Consider the following 13,343-nt stretch of genomic DNA (forward strand, 5'->3'; position numbering starts at 1 on the left):
GTTTCCCACTGAAATCATCTCGGATCTACCGATTTTTAAACTCGGTGATACCGAAGCAGTTTTGGAACCTAAACTAGTGAACTCGGTCAGAGCGAGTCACATTTCGGTGGCACCGAGAATGCTAGGGTTTCACAGAGTTCCAAAATCGGTCACACCGATAAGTAATTCTCGGTCAAACCGAGTCTCACTTGTGCAATGGCATAAGCCAAATCGGTGGGACCGAGTTTTTCAACTCGGTGGGTCCGAGATGGTTTCGGGGAAACCTAACCCTAAAATTTTCGAATCAAACCTAATCTACGAGCGCATTGACTGGATAGGAGTGTTTCAATCGTGGCAAGAATCATGATGATCACAATGTGCTAAGAATCAGATTGGAGAATAGCACAAAGATCGAGTCCATACCCTAGTTCGGCGGAGACTCGCTACGGCGGCAACGGCGGGGTAGAATTCCCGTTGACGGCGACGGAGACCAGCGACTGGAGGCGGCTGGCGGTGAGAAGATGATCCGGAGACCACGTTGGCAGAGCAGGCTATCGCGCGGGCGAAGCGGTTTGGAGAAATTTCCAAATTTTGCCTGTGACTATATATAGCCCGACCCTGTCGGTGTGACCGAGTGGAACAACTCGGTGGCACCGAGATTCATAACTGCAAGCAGTTACCGAAACTCGGTGTGACCGAAAGGTTCAAATCGGTTGCACCGAGATCGAAAACCTAGATCAACTTAATGATCTCGGTAGGACCGAAAGTGGGGTATCGGTCAGACCGAGAATCATAAAGAGGTTTTGGAAGTTTAAGTCTATGACGAATCGGGGACTCCGAGCGCTCCTCACACAGAGTGGTTCGAATCTGACTTGATCAAATTTTGTGATGTAGCATGAATAGAGTTTGAGACGAGAAAAGCATAGATAGCTAGAGGAGGTTCTTAGGCATTCTTGTCCATCCACTTGGCAAAAGGTAGTAAAACCAAACAATCAAAACAACAAGTGGATGTCCTCGAATGAGTAAAATTTGCAACCAGCATGCTCACACAATAAGATGGCAAATGAAATATGTGACAAGGCATGCATAACCAATTCTAGCATCTATCAAGCAATTTGCAATGACAAGGTCATCTATATATATGAGTATATTGACTTAGGAGTCAAGTGAGAACACTTGATCATAGGTCATACTCATCGTTTAAGCTCAAGTGGGGTTACCACTTTTACATAAAGCATTGTTGTGTTCACATCTTTAGAGTTGCTTTAGCTCAAGTCTTAGAGTAAAGCTCCCCCTAGATGTGATATCCCCCCTTAGAGGGATGAACTAACCTCGGGTTTTGTCGATGATGACTTCATGTAGATGTTGAAGATGTGGATGCTCAATGTTGATGTAGATCACTTGGAGCTATCCCTTTGAGTGAATTGCACTTTCAATACCTACATGGGTTAGTACCGCAAGGAACAAACAAGGATATCCATAGACATAGAGTGATGCACACACAAGATGATGTCCATTAAAACTTTTAGGTTACCTTGTCCCTTGTCTTACCAACAAGAGGGTTTGTGACTCCTTGAACTAGTGCAAGATGTGGAAGTTGATTGCACTTGTTCTTGCCAAAATGATAAGAGTGAAGTATGTTGGCGGAGTCACCCTCAAGAACTCTCTAGTTCTTCTTTTGGATCCACACCATCTGGATGGGAATCCTTGGAGTTGTAGTCGTACTTGATGAAGTGGAACTTGAAGTAGTCTTGGGAATCCACTTGACTAAGGTCTTAGGAGCTTCTTCAAATGCATCAATTTCCTCTTGAAGCTTGTCCTTGCCCTTTGGCTTGTAGTCTTGTGGTGGAAGATCATCTTGAGCTTGTGTCCCCTTGAAAGAAGTATCATACTTCTCTTGTTGAGGAACAAACTTTGTCTTGGGGTATTGATCTTCTTCCCACTCAACTCCATTGGCATTGAACTTTCGTTCAAAACCAACACCTTGATTCTTCCGGTGCATTCCTTGCTTGCGCACAATTTCCTCGAATTGCTTACTCCCGGCAAGGCTTTTGTACACTCCTTTCTCTATAATTCCCTTCAATAAGCTATTTTCTTGCTCAAGTGTAACTTGGCTAAGAGAATCATTAGTGGAATCAAGAGAACTACTAGAAGCAACAATATTGGATTTAGCATGATCATTGTTACTGCTAGAGGAAGAATCTTTCTTGTTCTTGTTACTAGACTTGACTTGAGGTATGTAAGTGGATAAGAGTAAACGCTTGGCAATATAAGAAGAACTTTTCTTGCGGAGATCATCATTGATTGCTTTTAAGAACTCATGCTCTTGCTCAAGATTGAGCTTTTCAAAGCGTAATTTCTCATGAGCTCTTAAAAGTTCTCGATGATCTTCGAAGATAGTTTCATGAGCTAACTTAAGAGTGTTTAGTTCTTTAGTTAGAGCCTCAATCTTCTCCTTATCATTGTCATTCGTTTTATCTTGATTAGCATGTTTAATTGACGTTTCATCATAGTATTCATCACTAGATTTGTCAACAAGCAAATCATCACCTAACAAGTCATCTTCATCACTATTGAAATCAACATACTCAGGGTGTGTTACCTTAGGACCTTTGGCCATGAAGCATCTTCCAATTCCTTCATTTGGTGAGTCAAATATGTCGTAGGAGTTGGTTGACACAAGTGCTAGACCGGCAACACCTTCATCTTGAGTATCTTCGGAGTCGGAGTGATAACTTCTCTCGGAGTGGCTGTCGGAGTCGGAGCCGGATACCCATTCACCAACATGAGCTTGATGTCTTCGTTTTGTGTAGCTCCTTGATGATTTTTCCTTCCTTTCTGAATCCTTGCTTCTCCGTGAGTATCTTCGTTCATAACGATCATCTCTACTCCTTCTCTCTCTTGGTGGTGATTCTTTGCTTCTTCTTTTTGGAGAATCTTCTCTTCTCTTGTAGGGAGCCGTACACTCATTGGAATAGTGTCCGGGTCTTCCACAACTGTAGCAGTTTCGCTCTCGACTAGAAGATATTTTGTCATTGTAGGACCTTGACTTGAAGCTTCTATCTTTGCTTCTACTCTTGTAGAACTTGTTGAAGTTCTTCACCATTAAGCTCAATTCTTCATTGAAGTTTTGTTTCTCACTTGATGATGTAGGGGCTTCACATGAGGCTTTGTAGGCACCACTTGATTTGTTGTGAAGTTCCTCTTTATCCTTAAGTGATATCTCATGAGCAACAATTCTTCCAATCACCTCCGTTGGCTTGATATCTTTGTAGTTTGGCATCATTTGGATCAATGTGCACACGGTATCATATTTTCCATCCAAGGCTCTTAGAATCTTCTTGATGATGAATCTATCGGTCATCTCTTCACTTCCTAAGCCGGCAATCTCATTTGTGATGAGAGCAAGCCTAGAGTACATTTCAGCGACACCTTCACCATCCTTCATTTTGAACTTGTCAAGTTGACTTTGAAGCACATCCAACTTGGATTCCTTGACGGAGTCGGTACCTTCGTGCTTACCAATCAAAGTATCCCAAATTTCCTTTGCATTCTCAAGACGGCTGATTTTGTTGAATTCTTCGGGGCACAATCCGTTGAAGAGAATATCACAAGCTTGATCATTGTATTGCAACATCTTCAACTCATCCGCGGTAGCTTCACGGTTTGGTTCTTTCCCATCAAAGAAGTCACCTTGAAAACCAACACACACAATAGCCCAAACGGCGGGGTTATGTCCAAGAATATGCATTTTCATTTTATGCTTCCAACTAGCAAAATTAGTACTATCAAAGTAAGGACCTCTACGGTGATAATTTCCATCGCTAGACGCCATACTCTCCTAGGTTGTGAAACCAAGGCTATGACCACCAAAAGCTATGGAGATCAAAGCAAATGGAGACCAAGGCTCTGATACCACTTGTAGGATCGAAAGTATGTCTAGAGGGGGGGGGGTGATTAGACTACTTGACCAAATAAAAACTTAACCTTTTCCCAATTTTAGTTCTTGGCAGATTTTAGCTAATTTAGGACAAGTCAAGCAATCATCACATAATTCAAGCAAGCATGCAAAGAGTATATAGGCAGCGGAAAGTAAAGCATGCAACTTGCAAGAATGTAAAGGGAAGGGTTTGGAGAATTCAAACGCAATTGGAGACACGGATGTTTTTCCCGTGGTTCGGATAGGTGGTGCTATCCTACATCCATGTTGATGGAGACTTCAACCCACAAAGGGTAACGGTTGCGCGAGTCCACGGAGGGCTCCACCCACAAAGGGTAACGGTGCGCGAGTCCCACGGAGGGCTCCACCCACGAAGGGTCCACGAAGAAGCAACCACCCACAAAGGGTCCACGAAGAAGCAACATTGTCTATCCCACCATGGCCATCGCCCACACAGGACTTGCCTCACTAGCGGTAGATCTTCACGAAGTAGGTGATCTCCTTGCCCTTACAAACTCCTTGGTTCAACTCCACAATCTTGTCGGAGGCTCCCAAGTGACACCTAGCCAATCTAGGAGACACCACTCTCCAAGAAGTAACAAATGGTGTGTAGGTAATGAACTCCTTGCTCTTGTGCTTCAAATGATAGTCTCCCCAACACTCAACTCTCTCTCATAGGATTAGGATTTTGTGGAAAGAAGATTTGAGTGGAAAGCAACTTGGGAAGGCTAGAGATCAAGATTCATATGGTAGGAATGGAATATCTTGGTCTCAACACATGAGTAGGTGGTTCTCTCTCAGAACATATGAGTTGGAATTGTGTATGTGTTCTAATGGCTCTCTTTTTGAATGAACAGGAGGTGGAGGGGTATATATAGCCTCCACACAAAATCCAACCGTTACACACAATTTTCCAATCTCGGTGGGACCGAATCAACAAACTCGGTCGGACCGAAAAGGTAAACCTAGTGACCGTTAGAGATTTTCGGTGGGACTGACATGCAACTCGGTAGGATCGATATGGTTAGGGTTTGGGCATAACGTAATCTCGGTGAGACCGATTACACAAACTCGGTGAGACCGAATTTGGTAATTAGCTAACCAGAGAGTTGGTCAGGCAAACTCGGTGGGACCAATTTGCTCTTTCGGTGAGACCGAAAAGTTACAAAAAGGAAACACTGAATTTACATTGCAATCTCGGTGGGACCGATTTGCTCTTTCGGTGAGACCGAAAAGTTACGAAAGGGAAACAGAGAGTTTGCAACCCCATCTCGGTGAGACAGAGATCCCTATCGGTAGAACCGAATTGCTAGGGTTTGGCAGTGGCTTATGACAAGTGAAACTCGGTGGCGCCGGATAGAAAGAATCGGTAGGACCGAGTTTGGTTTAGGGTTTAGGTCATAAGTGGATATGGGAAAGTAGTTGAGGGTTTTGGAGCATATCACTAAGCACATGAAGCAAGAGGCTCATTAAGCAACACACCATCCCTCCTTGATAGTATTGGCTTTTCCTAAAGACTCAATGTGATCTTGGATCACTAAAATATAAAATGAAGAGTCTTGAGCTTTTGAGCTTGAGCCAATCCTTTGTCCTTAGCATTTTGAGGGTTCCACTTTCACATCCATGCCATGCCAATCATTGAGCTTTCCTGAAATAATCATCTTGGAATAGCATTAGCTCAATGAGCTATATGTTGTTATGAATTACCAAAACCACCTAGGGATAGTTGCACTTTCATTTAAGCACAAGTGCGCCCTAGGTGGTTTTGATAATTGATGACAACATATCTCTTGTTGGACTAACGTTTTTATCTAGCATGTTTCAGATAAGTTCAACAATGGAGTGGCATGGACTAAAGGTTGTGGGAACTCCTTCAAGATGCTAAGGACAAAGGATTGGCTAAAGCTTAAAGCTCAAGACTCTTCATCTTACATTTTAGTGATCCAAGATCACATTGAGTCCATAGGAAAAGCCAATACTATCAAGGAGGGATGAGGTGTTGCTTAATGAGCCTCTTGCTTCATGTGCTTAATGATATGCTCCAAAATCCTCAGCTACTTTCCCACTTCCACATATGACCTAAACCCTAAGCCAAACTCGGTCCTACCGATTCTTCCTATCCGGCGCCACCGAGTTTCACTTGTCATAAGCCACTGCCAAACCCTAATCAGTTCGGTCTCACCGATGGGATCTCAGTCTCACCGAGATGGGCTTGCAAACTCTCTGTTACCCATTGCAATATTCTCGGTCCCACCGAGATATGCAATCGGTCCCACCGAGTTTGCTTGGCCAAATCTCAGTTTCACTTATTACCCAAATCGGTCCCACCGAGTTTGAGTAATCGGTCAAACCGAGTTTTGGATTTACCCTAACCCTAGCACATCGGTCCCACCGAGTTGATCCAGTCGGTCCCACCGAAATCTCTAACGGTCACTAGGTTTACCTTTTCGGTCCGACCGAGTTTGTTGATTCGGTCCCACCGAGATTGGAAAACTGTGTGTAACGGTTGGATTTTGTGTGGAGGCTATATATACCCCTCCACCTCCTCTTCATTCGTGGAGAGAGCTATCAGAACACATACACAATTCCAACTCATATGTTCTGAGAGAGAACCACCTACTCATGTGTTGAGACCAAGATATTCCATTCCTACCATATGAATCTTGATCTCTAGCCTTCCCAAGTTGCTTTCCACTCAAATCTTCTTTCCACAAAATCCAAATCCTATGAGAGAGAGTTGAGTGTTGGGGAGACTATCATTTGAAGCACAAGAGCAAGGAGTTCATTACCTACACACCATTTGTTACTTCTTGGAGAGTGGTGTCTCCTAGATTGGCTAGGTGTCACTTGGGAGCCTCCGACAAGATTGTGGAGTTGAACCAAGGAGTTTGTAAGGGCAAGGAGATCGCCTACTTCGTGAAGATCTACCGCTAGTGAGGCAAGTCCTTTGTGGGCGATGGCCATGGTGGGATAGACAAGGTTGCTTCTTCGTGGACCCTTTGTGGGTGGTTGCTTCTTCGTGGACCCTTCGTGGGTGGAGCCCTCCGTGGACTCGCGCAACCGTTACCCTTTGTGGGTGGAGCCCTTCGTGGCCTCGCGCAACCGTTACCCTTTGTGGGTTGAAGTCTCCATCAACGTGGATGTAGGATAGCACCACCTATCCGAACCACGGGAAAAACATCCGTGTCTTCAATTGCGTTTGAATTCTCCAAGCCCTTCCCTTTACATTCTTGCAAGTTGCATGCTTTACTTTCCGCTGCTCATATACTCTTTGCATACTTGCTTGATATGTATTGTGAATGTTGAAATTATGCCAAAACTCCACTTAAACCGAAAAAGCTTAAAAATTGCAACTTTAGCACTAAGTGTCTAATCACCCCCCCTCTAGACACATCTACTTCAAGGTCCTACAGCGGCCACCAAGTCGGCTCCAGTCAGGCCCTCCGACTGGATCATCACCCGGAGCCGGGAGATGGCTGCGTTCCCGGCCTGAGACAGCGACCTGGCCCGGTAGCTCCATGAAGGTTGCCTCCCAGCCGGCGGGCCGGCTACGTAAGCCGGCAGGTTGACGTAGTCGCCTTGCTGGGCGACGTTCTTCACGTAAAAGTAGGACTTCTGCTAGAGCTTCAACGAATGGATCAGCGGGATGGGCGGGAACGGATTGTTCTCGCCCGTCCGCCTCATGGCAATGAAGGCTCCGCAGGGGGTGGGCACGCCCGTGACGATGGTGCCGAGCTTGCTCTGGAAGAATTCCCCCCAGAGCTCGAGAGTGGGGAGAACCCCAAGAAAGCCCTCGCACAGGGTGACGAAAGCCGACAGCAGCATCACCGCGTTGGGCGTGAGGTGATGCGGCTAGAGGTGGTAGAATTCAAGGAAAGCTCGAAGGAATCCGCTCGCCGGGAGGCCGAAGCCGCGCAGGCAGTGCGAGCGGAAGATCACCCGCTCGCCCTCCTCCGGTGCCGGCGAGATCTCCCTCGCCGGCGACTGACGAACCTGCACGAAGTTCTCGCCCGGCAGGCGCCGCGTCCGGCGGAGGAACTCAATGTGGTCCTCGTGGATGTTGGAGCCATCCCACGAGCTCGATAGCACCATGGGAGCGATGCGGCGGGGAGCAAGACGAAGCGACGGCGGAGACGCGCACGACCCCGCTACGGCGGGATCAAAGGAACCGAGAGGTCCGACGGCGGAACGGCGCGGCAATGGGTTGCTGCGGCGGCGGAGGGAAGAAGAAGGAAGGCGAGAAGGGGCGGAGCGAGGGAGAGCGTGCGAGCCTCTGCCGCTCCCCCTCCTCCCCTACTTATAGACCCGCGTGGCGGAGCCGAGGAGGCGTGGCGTGGGGGAACGTGGGGATCAACTGCGCCCACTCCCCCACGTCCCGCGATTATTGTGCCCTGATGGCATAATAAAACCGCCGCGGGAAGGCGAGCGGTCCGTGTGGGCCGCAAAAGATCCGCACTCGGGCCAAGGCCTAGGAGTGGCGGGCCTGGGCCTGCGGCGGTGTCCCATCGCGCGTGTGCGTTGGCAGGATTTCCTTGCCACGTGGCCCGCGGGATGGCACGCGGTCAGCTCACAGGCCGACCCGCGTTCCCGTCTACGAGAAACGGGGCTTTCCGAAGACGGCGCGCACAAGCAAAACCGGCCCCTCATGATAGGAAGCTGACCAAGCTTCTCGTCCCTTTGTTAGCCTCGAAGCTCGATCAGCTTCGGGGACTACTGTCAGAGTAAATGACCACGGGTAGCCTAGCTGGCACCCCCTGGCTCTTCTGAAAAATTACGAGCCGATCCGGCCCTCAAGAATCCAAGACGTGGGGCCGCCTTCCCCTTGCCGGCTGTCTCCCAGGCCGGCTATCGGAAGGCGACCCGACTTTAGCCCTCATGAAGAAAGCCGCGGGAGGGCCGGCTCCGAGAAGCCGGCCGCGAGAAGGCCGACTCCAAGAAGCCGGCTCCCACAAAGCGGTCAAGATCGTACCCTCGAAGTCTGCATCCACATAACGGCGATGTGACGGGGCGTGGCTACAGTTAAGCCTGCCACCCCCGAATCCCGGAGCACGCCTGGCACAGTGCGCCGTACGGGTGGCCATGGCCCGTCCGGCGCGGCACTGTTGCCACGTTGACCCTGATGTCATCCACGACGGGCTGCCAGTGCGGCCCACGGGCGGTGGGCCCCTCCGGGCAGAGAGACACCCGAAGGCGGCCAGGCCTCCCCCAGTCGGCCCAAGACAAAGCCGGCTCTCCATAACCGGCTTGCCACCTCCCTCGAAGGAGACGCCCCATTAAGGAGACAAGACGCGGTGAGGCTACAGCGATCACCCGCCGGACGGCGACACTGTAGCCACGCCCACCTCGGCGAAGCCCTCGTCACCGGGATTGAGCAACAGTAACCAGCCACCAACAAGGCCCTGGACAGTGGGACCTGCCTGTCGACCAAGGAGCCGGCAGCTGGCGGGACCCACCAGCCGGCGGGCCCCAGCAGCCGACGCAGAAGCCGGCGAGTGTAGACATAGACGGCTGGGCCCCACGCCCAGCCGGATTACCATTGTACCCCCGGGGGGTAGGCCTATATAAACCCCCCAGGACACCCATGCAAAGGGTTGATTCAAGCTAGTTCTAGACACCACATAGAGAGGGGAGAAGGGCTAGCCGTGCTCTTCTTCTTCTTCTCACAAACAGCTCAAGGAGCATCGTGTAGCTACTTGTTCATCTAGTGATCATGCGGAGACCCCGCAGAGCAGCAGTAGGGGTGTTATCTCCACGGAGAGCCCCGAAGCTGGGTAAGATTCGCCGGCGTGCATGTCTTCGCCTCATCCCGTTTCCAGGCACCGGCGACGTCTTACTGGCTCCCACAATGATAAGCCACCCGTTGGCATATGTTGCACCTACCACCCAACAGCATATTTCCAACAGTCTCCCACTTGCACTAGAGTCAATAATCTAGTTCACATCACCATGTGATTAACACTCATAGGTTACATCGCCATGTGACCAACATCCAAAGAGTTTCTAGAGTCACTAATCTAGTTCACATCACTATGTGATTAACACTCAATGAGTTCTGGGTTTGATCATGTTATGTTTGTGAGAGAGGTTGTAGTCAACAGGTCTGCCATATTCAGATCCCTATGTATTTCGCAAAACTTTATGTCATATCGTAGATGATGCTACCACGTTCCACTTGGAGCTATTCCAAATTGTTGCTCCATTATACGTATCCGGTATCTCTACTCAGAGCTATCCGAATAGGTGTCAAGCTTGCATCCACGTAACTCTTTACGTCGAACTCTTTATCACCTCCATAACCGAGAAACATTTCCTTATTCCTCTAAGGATAATTTTGACCGCTATCTAGTGATCCACTCCTAGATCACCTTTGTACCCTCTTGCCAGACATGTGGCAAGGCACACATCTGGTGCGGTACTCAGCATGGCATATCGTATAGAGCCTATGACAAAAGCATAGGGGACGACCTTCGTCCTTCCTCTTTCTTCTGCCGTGGTCAATCTTCGAGTCTTACTCAACTTCACACCTTACAACTCAGGTAAGAACCCCTTCTTTGACTGATCTATTTTGAACTCATTCAAAAACATGTCAAGGTGTGCGTTCTTTGAAAGTATCATCAGGCGTTTTGATCTATCTCTATAGATCTTGATGCCCAATATGTAAGCAGCTTTATCCAGGTCTTCCTTTGAAAAACACTCTTCAAACAACCGTTTATGCTTTCCAGAAATTCTACATTATTTCGGATCAACAATATGTCATCCACATATACTTATCAGAAATGTTGTAGTGCTCCCACTCACTTTCTTGTAAATACAAGTTTCTAGCAAACATTGTATAAACCTAAAAGCTTTGATCACTCATCAAAGCATATATTCTGACTCCGAGATGCTTGCTCTAGTCCATAGAAGGATCGCTGGAGCCAGCATACCTTTTAGCATCCTTAGGATCGACAAAACTTTGATTGTATCACATACAACTATTTCTTACGAAAACTGGTAAGAAAACTTGTTTTTGACATCCATCTGTCAGATTTCATAATCGAAAAATACAGCTAATGCTAACATGATTCCGACGGACTTAAGCATTGCTACGGGTGAGAAATTCTCATCGTAGTCAACTCCTTGAACTTGTGAAAAGACTCTTTCCCACAAGTCGAGCTTCATAGACGGTAACATTACCGCCCACGTCCGTCTTCTTCTTAAAGATCCATTTATCTCAATGGCTTGCCGATCATCGGGCAAGTCCACCAAAGTCCATACTTTGTTCTGATACATGGATCCTATCTCGGATTTCATGGCTTCTAACCATTTGTCGGAATACGGGCCCACCATTGCTTCTCCATAGCTCGTAGGTTCATTGTTGTCTAACAACATGATATCTAAGACAGGATTACCGTACCACTCAGGAGTAGTACATATCCTTGTCGACCTACGAGGTTTGGTAGCAACTTGATCTGAAGCTTCATGATCACTATCATTAACTTCCTATTCAACAAACGTAGGCGCCACAAAAAACATCTTTCTGTGTTGCATCACTCTCTGGTTTAAGTAAAGGTTCGACAACCTCATCAAGTTCTATCTTCCTCCCACTCAATTCTTTCGAGAGAAACTCCTTCTCGAGAAAGGACCCGTTCTTAGCGACAAACAATTTGCCCTCGGATCTGAGATAGAAGGTATACCCAACTGTCACCTTTGGGTATCCTATGAAGATGTATTCGTCCGCTTTGGGTTCGAGCTTCTCCGGCTGAAGCCTTAAGCATCGCAGCCCCAAACATTAAGAAACGACAACTTTGGTTTCTTGCCAAACCAATGTTCATACGACGTCGTCTCAACGGACTTATATGGTGTCCTATCTAAAGTGAATGCAGCTGTCTCTAATGCATAATCTCAAAATAATAGTGGTAGATCGGTAAGAGACATCATAGATCGCACCATATCTCATAAGGTTCGATTACGACGTCCGTACACACCATTACGCTGTGGTGTTCCAGGTGGCTTCAACTGCGAAACAATTCCACAATATCTTAAGTGATTGCCAAACTCATAACTCAGAAAATCACCTTTGATCAGATCGTAGGAACATGATCTTCTTGTTATGATGATTCTTAACTTCACTCTGAAAATCGCTTGAACTTTTCAAACGTTTCAGACTTGTGCTTCATTAAGTAAATATACCTATATCTACCCAAATCGTCAGTGAAGATGAGAAAACAGCGATATCCACCGCACGCTTCAATTCTCATTGGATCACACCAATCAACATGCATGATTTCCAACAAGTCATTTGCCCGTTTCATTGTGCCTGAAAATAGGGTCTTAGTCATCCTGCCCATGAGGCATGGCTCGCATGTGTCAAGCGATCCAAAATCAAGTGACTCCAAACATCCATCGATATGGAGTTTCTTCATGCATTTTACGCCAATATGACCTAAGCGGCAGTGCCACAAGAAAGTGGTACTATCATTATTAACTCTACATCTTTTGGTGTGAACATGTGTATTACCACGACCGAGATTCAATGAACCATTCACATAGGGTGCATGACCATGAAAGGTATTATTCATGTAAACAGAATAACCATTATTCTCTAACTTAAATGAATAACTGTATTGCAATGAACATGATCTGATCATGTTCATGCTCAACGTAGACACCTGATAACATTTATCTAGGTTCAATACTAATCCAGAAGGTAGATGGAGTGTGCGATGGTGATCTCATCAACTTTGGAAACACTTCCAACACACATCGTCACCTCGCCCTTAGCCAGCCTCCGTTTAGTCTGTAGCTTTTGCTTCAAGTCACCAATAATAGCAACTGAACCGGTATCCAATACCCAGGTGCTACCAGGAGTACTAGTGAGGTACACATTAATAACACGTATATACTTTGTTGAAGTTGCCAGCCTTCTTATCTACCATGCATTTGGGGTAATTCCGCTACCAGTGACCGTTCCCCTTACAATAGAAGCACTTAGTCTCGGGATTGGGTTCAACCTTGGGTTCCTTCACTGGAGCGACAACTAGTTTGCCATCCATGAAGTTTCCCTTCTAGCCCTTGCCCTTCTTGAAAGCAGTGGTCTTGTTAAACCATCAACACTTGATGCTCCTTCTTGATTTCTACCTTTTGCGGTCTTAAGCACCGCGAACAGCTCCGGGATCAACTCCATCCCTTGCATGTCATAGTTCATCATGAAGATCTAGTAGCTTAGTGATAGTGGCTAGACTATCTTATCTGGAAGTTTAACTCCCACTTGATTTAAGTGATTGTAGCACCCAGACATTCTGAGCACATGCTCACTAGCTGAGCTATTCTCCTCCATCTTGTTGGCAAAAGAACTTGTCAGAGGTCAAACACCTCTCAACATAGGCATGAGCCTGAAATCCCAATTTCAGCTCTTGGAACATCTCATATGTTCTATGGCGTT

Source organism: Triticum urartu, chromosome 3, assembly GCF_003073215.2.
Source record: "Triticum urartu cultivar G1812 chromosome 3, Tu2.1, whole genome shotgun sequence".
NCBI lineage: Eukaryota > Viridiplantae > Streptophyta > Magnoliopsida > Poales > Poaceae > Triticum > Triticum urartu.